General features: G+C 42.4%; 1 protein-coding gene across 15 annotated transcripts in view; it reads left to right on the top strand.

Annotated features, from left to right (window-relative positions):
• Positions 1-15,200: 15,200 nt before the first annotated feature.
• Cntrl (centriolin) overlaps positions 15,201-17,354 on the top strand; it is an 89,011-nt gene continuing 86,857 nt past the window's right edge. For 14 of the 15 annotated variants that reach the window (XR_013050391.1, XR_013050390.1, XR_013050389.1 and 11 more), the window contains exon 1: positions 15,201-15,594. The gene's annotated coding sequence lies outside the window, so the exon portion shown is untranslated. The remainder of the gene's footprint in view (positions 15,595-17,354) is intronic. The other variant, XM_076568806.1, reaches the window with a different exon arrangement.

Below are 17,354 nucleotides of genomic sequence, written 5' to 3'. Positions count from 1 at the left end.
AACTGAAATCAGAGCAGAAACACCCTTTCGTGCCCAGAACACAGGCAGGAGGTACTGTGTAGGAATTGGTTAATACAAAATAAGAATTGAATGTGGGAGCCTGTCCTGTGAAGAAAGGCTCAGTGCTGGGCAGCAACAGTCTTGGTGCCTTGGGCTTTCTCCTCTAGAGCAGGCCATTTGCTCTGACGCTCTGGTATCACTGAGCGTGCCTGTGATAGTCAGTTTCTCCTCCCTGGAACAAATACCTGAAATAATGCAAAGGCAGGAAGAATTATTTGGGCTCCTGGTTTCTGGGGTCTCAGCCCATGGTCACTTGTCCTCACTGCTTCTGGCCCAGGCATAGTGAGGCACACACAACAATGGGTAGCCTGCCCTGGAACACCTTCACCTCATGATAGACAGAAGAAAGAGGAGGACAGGCAGGGAGTGACATGTTTCCATGATTTACTTCCTGAAACCGAGCCCACCTCCTAAGTCTTCACTACCTCTTAAGATGGTCACCAGACTGAGCCCATCAGTGGAGTAACCCATTGGTAAGTTAGAGCACTCAGGAGTCAATCGCTGCATGAAGCTTCCAGCTGGCAAAGCCTTTAACATCTCAGTGTTTGGGGAGACACTGCAGACTTACACCTTAACAGTATCTGGTAGGGTCTATTTGCTTCTGATAGAGACAGACACCTACCTAGATTTGTTTTCATGCTGACACCATTTGAGGATGGGTCTGAATTAGACAAGGCTGACCAGGTGATCCCTTGTAGAGAACACCTGAGTGACAGCATCCTTGGTCCTGGACACATTCTATCAGCAACCTGCCTCTTCCAAGGAGGGCCAAGGAAACCCCCTCCATCTGCCCAGCCCAGAGAAGAAGCAATGCACTGATGTGTCATACTGAGGATGCTGGCATTACGCTCTAAGTGACCCAATAGCTTAGGATTTAGCAGGGAGCGCAATACTCCCAAAGCCATGTATTCAAAATCAGCATTCATATAGACATGTATTTTATTTTAAAAATTCATACCTTTCAGTAGGTTTTAAATAGCTTTCATTTCAGAACTGAAGAAGATTCCTGTTGCAACTGACTCTAGTTATTTATATGTAAATAAAATCATATGTAAACATGTGTAAATAAGTGTATACATAAATTAAATTTTACCTTTAAGATTTTAAGATACATTTATTTTCATGTTTTTTTATTCAGTAGAAATGTTTTATTTATACATTTCTCTATTATCCTTTCTATCTTCCTATATATTGGCTGTAGAAAGAAAATAATGTCTCAAGTTTGTATAAACTGACATTACTTGCTGATGTTGTGTTGGCACTGTTCACTTTGCATTTCAAAGTCCTATTTACCAATGTTTTTAAAGCATATTTTAAAAAATATATTCTATTTAAGAATTTATACATGCAAACCAGGTGGTGGTGGTGCACATCTTTAATCTCAGCACTCAAGGGGCAGGGGCAGGTGGATCTCTGTGAGTTCGAGGCCACCTGGTCTAGAGTGAGTTCCAGGACAGCAAAAGTTGCATAGAGAGACCCTGTCTTGAAAAAAACAAAAATAGAATTTATTCATTCAAATAATGTATTTAAATCTGTGGTGATATTTGTCATCTAAGAAATAAAGTTTGCCCAGAGATCAGAAGACAGAGCCAGCCACAGAGTTAGCCTCAGAGGTCAGGCAGTGGTAGCACACACCTTTAATCATAGCACTCCGAGGCAGAGATCCATCTGGATCCATCCACACTGGGCTACATAAGATTAATCCAGTCTAAAAAAGAAACAGAATCAGGCAGTGGTGACACACACCTTTAATTCCAGCCCATGGGATCACTCACCTTTAATCCCAGCACTAGGAAGGTTGAAAGAGGAAGTGATATGGCTGGGCAGAGAAAGGAATATAAGGCAGGAGGAGACAGGAATTTGGTCTCTTGCAGAGGCTCTGCCAGGCTGAGGAGTTGGTGAGGTAAGAGGTGGTGGCTGTGGCTTGCTCTGCTTCTCTGATCTTTCAACCTGATATCTGGCTCCAGGTTTTTATTATAAGACCATTTAGGATTTGTACAACATCAATCATTTTCACAGCACATTCCTCCCCTCCGACCCCTCCCAGTCAGATGCCCCTATTCCCTACTGCACATCCTTATTTTATATATATCATATATTATATATATTAACACACACATATGTCATACTGAGTCTAATTAGTGCTGTCCACACATGCGTGGATGTGGGACTACGTAATGGAGTGTGGTCACTCTATCAGGGACCACCCCTGGAGGCCATCAACCGTCCAGTAGCACCTCAGCTACACTTAGTAACACCTTTACATTTGTTAGAGGGCTAAAGGAGCACAAGGCAGGGTTTGATGTGCACACTCCACTGAAGGTGTCTCTCACACGTGTCACCAAAGTGACAAAAACTCACTAATATTGTCTGACCACTGAAAGACCCTAACCCTTCAGGCTTACACCCCCCAACCCCCAGGAGAATAAGGAACTAAAAAGAAAACTAGTTCCAAGGGCAACCTGATTCAACCACTATTCAATCACCCCTACAACAATATAACAATGTAAAGAGATTTCTGTTAAGAGACGTGCTCAACTGTGACTGGGATAGTTGCAAGTGTTCCAGGAAGGACCACTGTGACCTTTGTGTAAACTCCACTCCCGTCCTGAAATCCCCCTTGAGGTTTCAGGAAAAATGTACAAGCAGGCGTGACTGTATCCACTCTGTGATCAGACCATGATCTTGTGAGACAAAATTGTATGGAAATTGTAATCTTACGGCTTTTGTGGGTTTTTCCTTTAAAAGCCCCCATGGGGCTGCAGTAAGATGCAACTCTTGCTCTTTGGAGCAGAGTTTGCCCGTCTGTACAGTCGCTTCAATAAAAACCTGTTGCATCAACTGGACTGGAGTCTGGGTTCTTGGGGCGCCCCCTCGAGAAGGTAGTACCCTGGGTCTGGGGTCTATCACCACCTAGCGCATTTACTTCAAAAGAACATCTGTGAAATGATCCAGCTGGGCCATGAAGGAGAAATCTAATGAAAAGAAAGTATCTTTGCCATCATTTGGGCAACAATGAAAGCACATAAGGAAAAAACAAAACCTGAAGCTTCTTTCACAGGCTCTGCCATGTGCTCTTCTCACACTGGTCCTGAGCTTTTAGCCACAGAAAATCATTTATCTCTCTTGTTTCGTATTGATTTTTGTGCATGGACTCACATTATCACCAGGAATGAAACAAACAAAGGAACAAAGATTGAGAGCCAAAACAACTCCTCAGGGCAAATTCCACAGTTAGCAGTAGTTGCGCAACTTAGCACACAGACCTTTAGCCTTCTCAAACATTGCAACTTTCGAGTTTTTTCCAACGGTGACAAGCAGAAGAACCGTGACATGGGTAACGTTAGTGTTTCTCCACAACACTCTGCTACAAGATGGGGAAATGGCAGCTTGGTTTTTATTATGAGCACTGCAGGCTGCTTAGAGCAAACCAGGCCTCCACCCACTAGACGGCAGCAGAACCTTCAGGGAGGGCAAAGAGGTCCTTTGTTGGAAATCTCCAGGTTGTTGTGTGCTTGCTTAGAATTAGTGGAGAATGAGGCCGGTGTCCTTGTTAAAGATACAACATCCAGCAGGCTTTTCATGGGGGCAGTTTGAAGTTACTGTAGAAAATTGTCACCTCCACATCCTTTTCCTGTAGATCAGTGGTTCTCAGCCCCTGGGAACTCAACCTTTTCACAGGGGTCACCTAATACCATCAGAAAATATAGATATTTGCATTATGATTCCTAACAGTAGTAAAATTACAGTTATAAAGTAGCAACGAACGTAATTTATGGTTGGGGTCACCACAACATGAGGAACTGTATTAAAGGGTCGCAGGGTTAGGAAGGTTGAGAACCACTGCTCTACATGAGGAGTCATCACTTCAAATACTGTTTCTCTACTGATGACAACCAAATTCAAGACTCCGGTAAAGGCCTCACATTCCAGCGTTGGAATCCATCCAACCTGTTTTCTACCTACATTCTTTACATAGTCATATCCAACTGAGCTCACTTGGCTAAGATATATGAACACAAGCAAACTTTCACTTAATTTCCTGGACCTTCCTCTTAAACACCACAACTAGAACTGCCTTAAACAAAGTCTCTACTTGTGTATCTAATAAGCATGTGAAACTCAGTATGTTCAAAATGGGTATTTCAAAGACCTCTACTCAACAGAGCCAAATATTGCTAAAGCATCTGAGGAAGATCTCCAACATGGAAGACAGTGACCTGTAGTTATCAAGTATTTATCCAAACTCTATTCTTTAGATATATATAGTATGTGTATCTGAATGTTTGTATGTGAGCCATGAGAATGCTGGAAGCCACAGAGGTCATTAGTGTGAAGATATATTGGATTCCTGTGTGAGGGACTCCTTTCACCTTCTTATGTCCCTCAAATTTTCCATATCTTTCTATCCTGACTCAGAGTTAAGAAACTGTGATATAAGATGATGAAATCCCCCCTCAAGTTTTTTATTCCAAGAACTCTGTTAAAGACATGATGAGGGGAGAGCGGGGGGCCACAGAGGCAGGCAGAGACGCGGTCCTAATAAAGACCAGAAACTGAGCTATTACCCGCTGAGGAGTTAGTGAAAACAAGAAGATTAAGAGCTTGGAACAGGGACGTCTTTAATCTCAGCACCCGGGGAAGGAGCCATCTCCGTGGGATGGGACCAGAATGGATCTGAACACTCTGTCTGAGGCCAACCCAGGGCCCAGCTGCGGATCCTGTGAAACCCAATAACTTGGAGGTGTTGGTGAGATTGCCCTACAGAACAACCTGCTCAGCTGAGATCCTTTGGGAGAGGATTCAGAATCCTACAGTCTGCAGTCTGAGAAAACAAGATCAGCTGAGGAGTTGACGAATGAGTAAAACGTGACCTGAGAACACAAAAGAAGGCGCTGCCCAGCCACCGAACCAGATCACCAGAATCATAAGCCTACACCACACCGACTGGGAACAGGTAAGCCCCTATCTCAAGACTGGCAGATCAGGTCCCTACCCATCGGAGTCCCAGGGACCAGACCTTTCCCTGCTCCCCCACCAAAAACAAAACAAAACAACAAAAACAAACAAACAACCCCCCCCCCCAAAAAAAAAAACCGACGAACATAACAACCACTGAAACCATAAGCCCAACCTGCACCACCTGGGAACAACTGCTCCCTGAGACAGAACCCACTAACACTCATTGGACTAAGCTGCTCCCAAAGTAATAGAGCCCAACAGCACTGATTTAACCAAGAACTCCTAGTGGACCAAGACTAACAATTAGAAAAAGAGAGGCACCTTCAGACACCACCTACACTGAGCAGAGGAAGAGATGTGTAGACGCCAGTGCAAAAATATAGGCAACAACATAAAGACTTATATGACAACATCAGAACCTAGCGATTCTATACCTGCAAGACCTGTACATACCAAGGCAGAAGAAACAGAAGAAAATCCTAAAAATGACTTTAAGAAGATGATAGAGGCACTTAAAGAGGAAATGAAAAACTCCCTTAAAGAGGAAAAAAAATTGGAAGAAATCAAAGAAAGCCAAGAAAAAGTAATTAAACAGATGAAGGAAACAATTCAAGATTTGAAAATTGAAATTGGGACAATAAAGAAAACACAAACTGAGGGAATGCTGGAAATAGAAATCCTGACCAAATGAACAGGAACTACAGAAGCAAGCATAATCAACCGAATGCAAGAGATGGAACAGAGAATCTCTGACACTGAAGACGCAATAGAGAAAATAGATTCATCAGTCAAAGAAAACACTAAAGACAAAAAAGTCGTAACACAAAACATCCAAGAAATTTGGGACACCATGAAAAGACCAAACCTAAGAATAATAGGGATAGAAGAAGGAGAATACCAACTCAAAGGCACAGAAAATATATTCAACAAAATCATAGAAGAAACCTTTCCTAACCTAAAGAAAGAAATACCTATGAAGATACAAGAAGCTTACAGAACGCCGAATAGGCTGGATCCCAAAAAAAGTCCCCTCGCCACATAATAATCAAAACACTAAACATACAGAACAAAGAAAAAATATTAAGAGCCGCAAAGGAAAAAGACCAAGTAACATATAAAGGCAGACCCATCAGAATAACACCAGACTTCTCAATAGAGACTATGGAAGCTAGAAGGCCCTGGACAAATGTTATACAAACACTAAGAGACCACAGTTGCCAACCAAGACTATTATACACAGGAAAACTCTCAATCACCATAGACGGAGTAAACAAAATATTCCATGATAAAACCAAATTTAAACAATACCTATCCACAAATCCAGCCCTACAGAAAACACTAGAAGGAAAAAAAATCCAACCTAAAGAAGCTAAACACACCCATGAAAACTCAGGCAATAGATAATCCCACACCAATACCAAAGAAGGAAAACGCAACGCTACCACAAAAATGAAATAAAATAACAGTAATTAACAATCACTGGTCATTAGTATCCATTAATATCAATGGTCTCAACTCACCTATAAAAAGACACAGACTAACAGAATGGATAAGAAAATAGGATCCATCCCTCTGCTGCATACAAGAAACATACCTTAACTTCAAAGACAGATACTACCCCTGAGTAAAGGGCTGGGAAAAGGCTTTCCAATCAAATGGACCTAAGAAGCAAGCTGGAGTAGCTATCCTAATATCTAATAAAATAGACTTCAAACTAAAATCAACTGAAAGGGATCAGGATGGACATTACATATTTATCACAGGAAAAATCCACCAAGATGAAGTCTCAATTCTGAACATTTATGCCCCAAATACAAAGGCACTCACATTTATAAAAGAAACATTACTAAAGCTTAAATCGCACATCAAACCCCACACATTAGTAGTGGGAGATTTCAACACACCACTCTCACCAAAAGACCGATCTACCAGACTGAAACTTAATAAAGAAATTAAGGACCTAACAGATGTTATGACTCAAATAGACTTAATAGATATCTACAGAACATTCCATCCTAACACAAAAGAATATACCTTCTTCTCAGCACCCCATGGAACCTTCTCAAAAATTGATCACATTTGGTCACAAAGCAAATCTCAACAGATACAAAAACATTGGCATAACCTCCTGTATCTTATCAGACCACCATGCCTTAAAGTTAGATTTCAACAACAACAAAAATTATAAAAAGCCTACAGTGTTGCTGGAGGGCTTCTCTCCAGGTTCCACCAAGCCCTGCAGTCCCACAATCCATGTATAAAATAATCACTCAGACACTTATATTACTGATAAACTGTATGGCCGTGGCAGGCTTCTTGCTAACTGTCCTTATATCTTAAATTAACCCATTTTTATAAATCTATACTTTGCCATGTGGCTGGTGGCTTACCGGCGTCTTTACATGCTGCTTGTCCTGGCGGTGGCTGCAGTGTCTCTCTCCCATTCTTCCTGTTTCCCCAATTTTCCTCTCTCCTTGTCCTGCCTATACTTCCTGTCTGGTCACTGGCCATCAGTGTTTTATTTATATAGATCGATATCCACAGCACTACAGTCTCATGGAAACTGAATAATGTCCACCTAAAACACCAATGGGTCAAGAAAGAAATTAAAGATTTCCTAGAACTCAATGAAAATGAAAGTATAACATACCCAAACTTATGGGACACTATGAAAGCAGTGCTAAGAGGAAAATTCATAGCTCTAAATGTACACATAAAGAAGATGGAGAAATCTAATACCAATAAATTAACAGCACAACTGCTCTAGAACAAAAAGAAACAAACTCACCCAGAAGAAATAGATGGCAGGAAATAATCAATTGAAGGCTGAAATCAATGAAATAGAAACCAAGAGAACAATACAAAAAAAATCAATGAAACAAAGAGTTGGTTCTTTGAAAAAAATCAACAAGATAGACAAACCCCTAGCCAAATTAACCAAAAGGCAAAGAGAGAGCACCCAAATTAACAAAATCAGAAATGAAAAGGGAGACATAACAACAGACAATGTGGAAATCCAGAGAATCATCAGGTCATACTTCAAAAACCTCTACTCTACAAAATTGGAAAATCTAAAAGAAATGGACAATTTTCTGGATAGATACCACATACCAAAGTCAAATCAAGACCAGATAAACTATTTAAATAGACCAATAAACCCTAAAGAAATAGAAATAGTCATCAAAATTCTCCCAACCAAAAAAAGCCCAGGACTAGATGGTTTCAGTGCAGAATTCTACCAGATTTTCAAAGAAGAACTAATTCCAATACTCTTCAAATTGTTCCACACAATAGAAACAGAAGGAACATTACCAAACTTTTTATGAGGCTACAATTACCCTGATACCCAAACCACACAAAGATGCAACAAAGAAAGAGAATTACAGACCAATCTCCCTCGTGAACATTGATGCAAAAACACTCAACAAAATATTGGCAAACTGAATCCAAGAACACATCAAAACAATTATTCATGATGACCAAGTAGGTTTCATCCCAGGGATGCAAGGATGGTTCAACATACGAAAATCTGTCAATGTAATACACCATATAAACAAACAGAAAGAAAAAAACCACATGATCATCTCCTTAGATGCTGAAAAAGCCTTTGACAAAAATCTAACACCCCTTCATGATAAAGGTCTTAGAGATATCAGGAATACAGGGAACATTCCTAAACATAATAAAGGCAATTTACAGCAAGCCAATAGCCACCATCAAATTAAATGGAGAGAAACTCAAAGTGACTCCACTAAAATCAGGAACAAGACAAGGCTGTCCACTCTCCCTATATTTATTCAATATAGTACTTGAAGTTCTAGCTAGAGCAATAAGACAACAAAAAGAGATCAAGGGGATCCAAATTGGAAAGGAAGAAGTCAAACTTTCACTATTTGCAGCGATATGATAGTATACATAAGTGACCCCCAAAATTCTACCAGGGAACTCCTACTGCTGATAAACTCCTAGAGTAAAGTGGCAGGATACAAGATCAACTCATAAAAATCAGTAGCCCTCCTATACACAAATTATAAAGGGGCTGAGAAAGAAGTCAGAGAAACATCACCCTTCACAATAGCCACAAATAATAAATATAAAATACCTTAGGATAACACTAACTAAACAAGTTAAGCTAACTAAACAAAAAGTTGATAAGAACTTTAAATCTCTAAAGAAAGAAATAGAAGAAGATATCAGAAAATGGAAGGATCTCCCATGCTCATGGATAGGTAGGATTAACATAGTAAAAATGGCAATCTTACCAAAAGCAATCTACAGATTCAATGTAATCCCCATCAAAATCCCAACACAATTCTTCACAGACTTGGAAAGAAAAATACTCAACTCCATATGGAAAAACAAAAGACCCAGGATAGCTAGAATCCTGTATAATAAAGCAACCTCTGGAGGCATCACCATCCTTGACCTCAAGCACTACTATAGAGCTATAGTAATAAAAACAGCTTGAACCGACATACAGACCAATGGAATCGAATTGAAGACCCTGACATTAATCCACGCACATATGAACACTTGATTTTTGACAAAGAAGCCAAAACTATAGAATGGAAAAAAGAAAGTATTTTCAACAAATGGTGCTGGGACAACTGGATGTCAATATGTAAAAGATTACAAATAGATCCATATCTGTCACCATGCACAAAACTCAAGTCCAAGTGGATCAAAGACCTCAACATAAATCCAGTTACACTAAACTTAATAGAAGAAAAAGTAGAAAGTAGTCTTGAACGCATTGGCATAGGAGATCACTTCCTAAATATAACAACAATTAATAAATGGGACCTCTTGAAACTGAGAAGCTTTTGTATGGCAAAAGACACGGTCAATAAGACAAAAAGACAGCCAACAGAACGGGAAAAGACCTTCACCAACCCCACATCTAACAGAGGACTGATCTCCAAAGTATATAAAGAACTCAAGAAACTAGACATCAAATACTGAACAATCCAATTTTAAAAGAGGGGTAAAGGGCTAAACAGATAATTCTCAAAAGAAGAATCTCATGGCTGAAAGTCATTTAAGGAAATGCTCAGCATCCTTAGTCATCAGAGAAATGCAAATCAAAATGACTCTGAGATACCACCTTATACCTGTCAGAATGGCCATGATCAAAACACTAACGACAGTCTATGTTGGAGAGGATTCGGAGCAAAGGGAACACTCCTCCACTGCTGGTGGGAATGCAAACTTGTACAACCACTGCAGAAATCAGTATGGTGGTTTCTCAGAAAATTGGGAATCGATCTACCTCAAGACCTAGCCATACCACTCTTGGGCATATACCCAAGGAATGCTCAATCATACCACAAAGATACATGCTAAACTATGTTCATAGCAGCACTATTCATAATAGCCAGAACCTGGAAACAACCTAGATGCTCGTCAACTGAAGAATGGATTAAGAAAACATGGTACATATACACAATGGAGTACTACTCAGCAGAGAAAAACAATGACATCATGAAATTTGCAGGCAAATGGATGGAACTAGAAAATATCATCTTGAGTGAGGTAACCCAAACCCAGAAGGACAAACATGGTATGTACTCACTCATAAGTGAATACTAAATGTAAAGCAAAGAACAATCAGACTGCAACCCATAGAACCAGAGAGGCTATATAGCAGGGGGGACACTAGAATGACTGTGGCTTATAATAAGTTTTGGTTTTACTCAATTACTGGGCAAGCCTCAATGAAACATTTCACTGTCACTATTAGGATAAGAATTTATACTGTATCAAGCTGATAATAGAAAAATAAATAAATAAATAAATAAAAATGAAAAAATTTAAAAAAGATGATGAGGGTAATTAATACAGAAACTAAAACTTTTAAGATGTCATGGAAAGTATGGTGGTTTGAATGAGAAAAGCCCTCATAGGCTCATGTTTGATACTTAGTCCTCAGTTGGTAGAACTGTTTGGGAAGGATTAGGAGGTGTGGCCTTATAGAAGATGTTGGGGTCCACAGAGGTTTCCTAGTGAGATCTGAGTTTGGTTTACACAGCAGGGCTGCACTAGGGGATGGCTTGACCATGTGCATGGTCACCAGGTATCTGAGATAGTCTGCACTTGGCTGTGCTGGGGGAGGTCTTTTGCTCTACTCCTTGGCATTCCTTTTAAAGCCCTTTGGCAGATACAGTCAGGGCCTGATGGATTATGATCCAGGCCCTCCTGAGGCTATCCTGTGTTTTCTGTCTGTGTCTCTCTAACTATATTTTTATCTAATATTTCATGCTGTTCCTGTTTGAGTAACCTGGGGAAAAATGGGGGTGGGGTAGCCCCCCACAGGAGATGTGTCACAATGGGTAGGCTTTGAAGTTTCAAAAGCCCACAACATTCCCAGTTAGTGCTTTCTGCCTCATGGCTGTATTTCAAGATGTAAAATATCCACTACTGCTCCATCAATCATGTCTGTCTGCTTGCTGCCATGCTCCTGGCCTTGATGGTCATTTTATCTATATTAACTAGTTAGAATTCTTCTGAAAAAAGCAGTGGGGGCACTTTCTTTTTACAGCAATTCACATAGTCACCTTAGAGAAGCTTTAATATTAGAAGCAAAGTTAGAGGTCTTTGGAGCTGAACAAATGAGAAAGCTGGACACAAGCAAATAGCATTTGCTGTCCGTTCTGGTCTTCAGTGTTCTGGGGATGTGCCCTTCCACTTAGATGAGAGAATCTCTTTGACCTTGGGGAAGGGAATGGTGAATCTGGCTTTAAGGGGTAGGGTTCAGAGACAAAGTGGTTCCAGATTTGCAGGACTGGTTCTAGCTGGACCTGAGAGTTTAAGCCCAGTCCTGGCTTTAGAGTAGAGGCAGACTACAAATGTCACAAACTTCAGCACCGGGAAAAGGCCTAGGGTTAACCCATTAGGTTATTTATTTATTTTAAATGACACAGTGGACATGAAGGTCCTCCCAGTGCATACTTGGATTCACACCGCGTTAAAAAGGAAGTCTGTAATTCTACTCCACTGTCACAATGCCATATTTCCACTTTTTCACTGCGCTACAATCTCTCTCAGAGCCAAAATGGTATTTACATTCATTCACCAAGCATACTCACAGACTACATACATGTTAGGGTTATCACATATCCACATATTGAAAAATAAATACAGAACAAGGAAACACAAACAACAACAGAAGCCCAGTTAATTGAGGGAAGATATTGAAGGCAGCCTATGAAGTCTGATATTCTGTAGATGGCAGCAGGCCAGCTGAAATTTTTTATAGAATCGGGTCATTTTCTCATATCTATATTTTCAAAGGTCTAAGAAAGGATTTACATTTATCATGGAAAATATTTTTTGTAAACTATACCTTATAAGACTTAGAGGCAAAAGTGTAAGTCATACAAAAATCCTAGCATGCATGGGATCACAGTCTCAACCCTAGCTAAGGAGCTATTGGCAATTGATGAAGGCTACAAGACTCAGTTTTCTTCAGGTATGAGTGCTGTGGAATAATCCTCTTGTACATTGTTAAGATTTGTCATTTGAATTGGTTTAATAAAGTGCTGACTGGCCAGGCAGGAAGTGTAGGTGGGTGACCACACTAAGAATGCTGGGAAGAGGAAGGACGGAGTCAGGAGTCACCAGTCAGATGCAGAGGAAGCAAGAAGAGAATGCTCTACTGAGAAAAGGTACCAAGCCATGTAGCTAAACATAGATAAGAATTATGGGTTAACTTAAATGTAAGAGCTAGTTAGTAATAAGCCTGAGCTACTGGCCAAGCATTTATAAATAATATTAAGCCTCTGAGTCAATTATCTGGGAAGCAGCTGCTGGGTATTTGGGAATAGGCAGGCAGGAGAGAAACTGCCACCTACAGATGAGACCCTTGAGAGGCCACCCATGCTTCAGCAGCAGACAACCCTACACCCTTACACATACTGACAGCACTAAATAAACTTGATGGGTTTACAGAAAACAAAACAAAACACATTAATTTCAGAGGAAAAAGTGTGTGTGTGTGGGGGGGAGTGAAAGAATTGTAGAGTAGGAAATGGGGGATGTGTTTAACCAAAACACACAATGTGGCCCAGTGGTGATGGCACACGCCTTTAATTCCAGCACTTGGGAGACCGAGGCCATCCTGGTCTACAGAGCTAGTTCTAGGACAGTCAAGGCTACACAGAGAAATCCTGTCTCAAAAACCAAAATAAATAAATAAGCACACACTGCATGTACGTATGAAATTTCCAACCAACAGAAACAAGCTTTATTTTTAAACGTAGCTGTAATTTAGTTAATTATTGTAAAGTCATGCTAGGAAGTCACAGAAATGGGACAGTGGAGGCTGCCACCTCTGCCTGAGAAGTCCCTCTGACTCTCTTTTAAGGGTGACACACGGTGCTCAGTGTGGAGTGCAAAGGAGGAAGCAGTAAGAACGCAGAGTTTTGCTAGGGCTTGGACAAAAGAGTAGCGAGAACTAAGTCACTGTGCCGTGGCCCATCTTTCAACCTTGGAGACATGTCACAGCCAGGCTACCTTCACATCTTCTTAGGTGATATCTATATTGTAAATTAAATGCAACCCAGAAAAATGACAACTTCAGTCTCTCTTCTGAAGTCTCCAAGGCTGGATGGAGGTATATCCAAGGTTTTCACCATGCTAAACCCCAGGGAAGGTTAATTACTAGATCCATATGAAGAAGAAAAACAGGGCAATGTGAAACCAGATGAAAACAGGGGTTACACAACTCCCTGGAATTTTGTGTGTATTTTTTGAGAGCTACTGACAGGATTGATGAATTAACTCTGGCACAGTGTAATCTGACAATGTAACTCATCTGAACACCATTACAGTTTAGGGGTACAGCCATGAGCTTGTGCAATAAGCCCAAGTCTCTGGTTGAAAAGACAAGTAGACGGGTATTAAAGAACAGAACGGAACCTCAGCAATGTACACATATGGAACTAATACATAACATTTGAACTTCGACTAGAAATGGATACAACTTCGTTCCAAGGTTAAACAAATCTTTGTATAAAGTTTGCGTTTCAACTGCAATGACTATTGTGCTGCATAGTGATGGGGAGGGGAGCATCATTCAAACGGGAGTAAATAGCGCCCCCTGTTGGCAATTGCCAGAATTTCCTGTCCGGTGAAATGACCTCTGCTTCTATACAACAGCAAGGCTGAAAGCTGCTTGTAAGGTTCCTCTTCCGTCTTCAGCTTCTGCACTCCAGACTATTGCACAAGCCATACTGAACTACATTTGTGTATTACTTACGTTTTCTTCCAACCACAAGGAATTACTTAATATCCACTTCACTGCCAAGTTCTCTTCCCCAATTCTTCCTGGGGTTTGGACAAGGTGTTCTCTTGGCCAAGCAAATCTCCGCCCTTCGGTTAAATTCTTCTTTCAGAGTTAAGATGAAAAGTGATTTCTAAGAAGTCTTGCTTAATGATAAAAACAATTAGAGCATACTGAGAACTTACTAAATGTCAGATACTGCTCTAAGTTCTTTTGAATCATTAAAGTTTCTGCTCATTAGGAAAGCTGCAGGAAATGGAGATGATTACCCATTACGTGGGAGAAGAAACCGACGCAGAGAGGAAATACCTAAAAGTGTTTGAAAAATGAACCAGGAAGTTAGTGGTAAAGAAAGGAAACTTTAATGCTGGACTGGAGAATAAGGTAGTTAAGAAATAGGCTGGAGGGGCTGGAGAGGTGGCTCAGTGCTTGGAAGCACTGGCTGCTCTCCCAGAGGACCCAGGCTCAGTCCCAGCACCCGTATGACAGCTCAAAATGGTGTGTAACTGCAGTTTTAGGGGATCTGACGCCGTCGTCTGGCCTCAACAGGCAGGAGGCATGCACGTGGCGCAGACAAACATGCAATCAAAGCAGAAAATGCGGTAGAAGACAGCACTTTGGGGCATACCCAGCTCAAGTCTCTGCAAATCCTTCTTGCTTTAGTTCCTTTGTGCTAACATGAAGAGTATTGTCGGGCTGAATATCTCAGGCTCACATAGCTCCCTAAACCTCAGGACGATGGCAGCTGGAGCCCAAGGACGCGCAGCCACGTCCGGCTGGATAGGTTCCCAAATTTGCCTCCAAAATAGTCAGGTACGGGATAAGCTGCTTCGAGACAGGGGAACTCAAGGCCAGCTTTCCACCATTCCAGGTGCGAATGTTGTGGACACCTGGGGGAGAGGAACGGCTGGCCTGGAAGCCTCCCCTCACAGACTCGTGCCCAGGAGGCTGACCACAGCCCGCCAGCTTGGTACACGGAGGCCGCGCATCCGAAGCGGAGTTCGCCCAGAGGCGGCAAGAGTGGCGGGAAGTTATCCCCGCCCCGCCCACTAGCTCCGTGCCGGGGGCGTGGCGAGAATAAGCCCCGCCCACACCGAGCGGCTCCTCTCGGCAACTGGCACAACACAACAAGATGGCCGCCGCGCCGCCGGTCGCCTGAGGGCCCGCGTCTCGGTGTGGCCCGTCCCGCGAGGCTGTCCCTCCCGCTCCGCAGGCGGTGAAGCGTGCTTCGGCGTCGGCACCGAGCGGGGCAGGCGTGCGGCTAAGGCCGGGAGGCCCGGGGCCAGCGTGAGGTGGGCCGGCTCGGGACGGATTCGGGGCGGGGGTGTGTGCTTGGGAAGGGGATTGGACGGGAGGGAGGAAGGGCAGGGGCGGGCGAGGGCGGGCGAGGGAGGGCAGGGAGGGTGCGACGCTCTGGAGGGTGAGGTCCCGCTGGGAGGAAGGCCGGGCTGTGCCACTGTCCCCCAATGCCTGCCACCGAGACGGGAGCAGTGAAGGTGGACGCCACACTTGATTTCCTTACACCTTAGCTCGGTGGCTCTAGGCAGGTCCCCTTTTTAAAGTAATGTGAACGGGGGACATGCCGTGGCGCACATGTGGAGTCACTTCTGTCCTCCGCCGTTTACCTGGGTTCCAGATATGGAACTTAGGTCATCAAATTAGCACCGGATGCCTTTACCCACTGAGCCACCTCGCAGGCGCCCTGGGCATGTTTCTTAACTGCTTCCTTGATGTCTTAGTTATTGCTGTGGTAAGACACTGTGACCAAAATCAACTTGGGGAGGAAAGGGTTTGTCTTACAAGTCCCTGAGGAAAATCAAGGCAGGAACTCAACCAAGGAATTTAAGCAGAAGCAGTGGAGGAATGCTGCTTACTGGCTTGTCCCTCTTGGCTTGCTCATTCTGCTTTCAAAATACCGTCCAGGACCACTTCCCCAGGGGTGGTATGGTCCCCAGGGATCTGGGCCCTCTCCCATTAATCAAGAAAATGCCCTACAGGCCAATCTTTGGTTTTCCAAGACAGGGTTTCTCTGTGTAACAGCCCTGGCTATCTTGGAACTCATATGTAGACCAGGCTGGCTTTGAACTCACAGAGATCCACCTGCCTCTGCCTCCCAAGTGCTAGGATTAAAGGTGTGCTCCTCCACTGCCTGGCACCTACAGGCCAATCTTATGGATGCATTTTATCAATTAAAATTCCCTCTTCACAGTTATGTCTAGGTTTGTGTCAAGTTGACAAAAACCAATCAGCACACTTGATCTGTTTCTTCATGTGTAAGAGTCATATCTAATCACTTTTGAGTGTTCGCCATGTGTCAGATACAGTTCTAAACACTACTTAAGTATAAAGTCATTTAGAATTTAATGTAACTGGAAGTTGCATTCACACTTTAAAACTGAGCAAGTAACCTCAAAGTAAATAATTTGTCTTAATGTTACATAGTAAATGAAAAGCGATTTTGATTTAGGCCATGTAATTCTAGAATCCAAGGTCTTGATTGCTAACTACCACTTGTAAATGAGATGAGTCATTTTGTTGTAACATAGCATCTTAAGGATTTAAATTTGGCAATGTCTGGAGCTGGAGAGATGCCTCAGAGGTTTAGAGCACTGGCTGCTCTTCCAGAGGTCCTGAGTTCAGTCCCCAGCACCCACATGGTGGCTCACAACTGTCTATAATGGGATCTGATGCCGTATTCTGGTGTGCATTCTGACAAAGCGTCCATATTCATAAAATCTATATTTAAACATTTTTTTTTTAATGGCAGTGTCTTTGGAGTGTTCACCTGTCCCTTCCAGGCAGTCGGCCTTCTTATTGTTCACACAATAGGCAGCCCTCCTCTACTCTCCTGTGGCTTACAGTCTGATGGGAGAAACACATCCAATGGAATGAATGTGTATAAATCAGTTAGTGCAGAGTCCGCAGTGCAGACTGTCTTCTCGTACATTCTGAGTGTAGAGACCTCAGCTGTGTTCGCTCCTCAAGTCATAAAAATTGTTTGGTGAAGTTGGGTAAATAAACTAATAGAGAGGGTCGGGAAGTTTGTGAGGTG

This window comes from Peromyscus maniculatus, chromosome 4 (genome assembly GCF_049852395.1).
Source record: "Peromyscus maniculatus bairdii isolate BWxNUB_F1_BW_parent chromosome 4, HU_Pman_BW_mat_3.1, whole genome shotgun sequence".
Classification (NCBI taxonomy): domain Eukaryota; kingdom Metazoa; phylum Chordata; class Mammalia; order Rodentia; family Cricetidae; genus Peromyscus; species Peromyscus maniculatus.
This window is presented reverse-complemented; position numbering and strand designations above follow the sequence as displayed.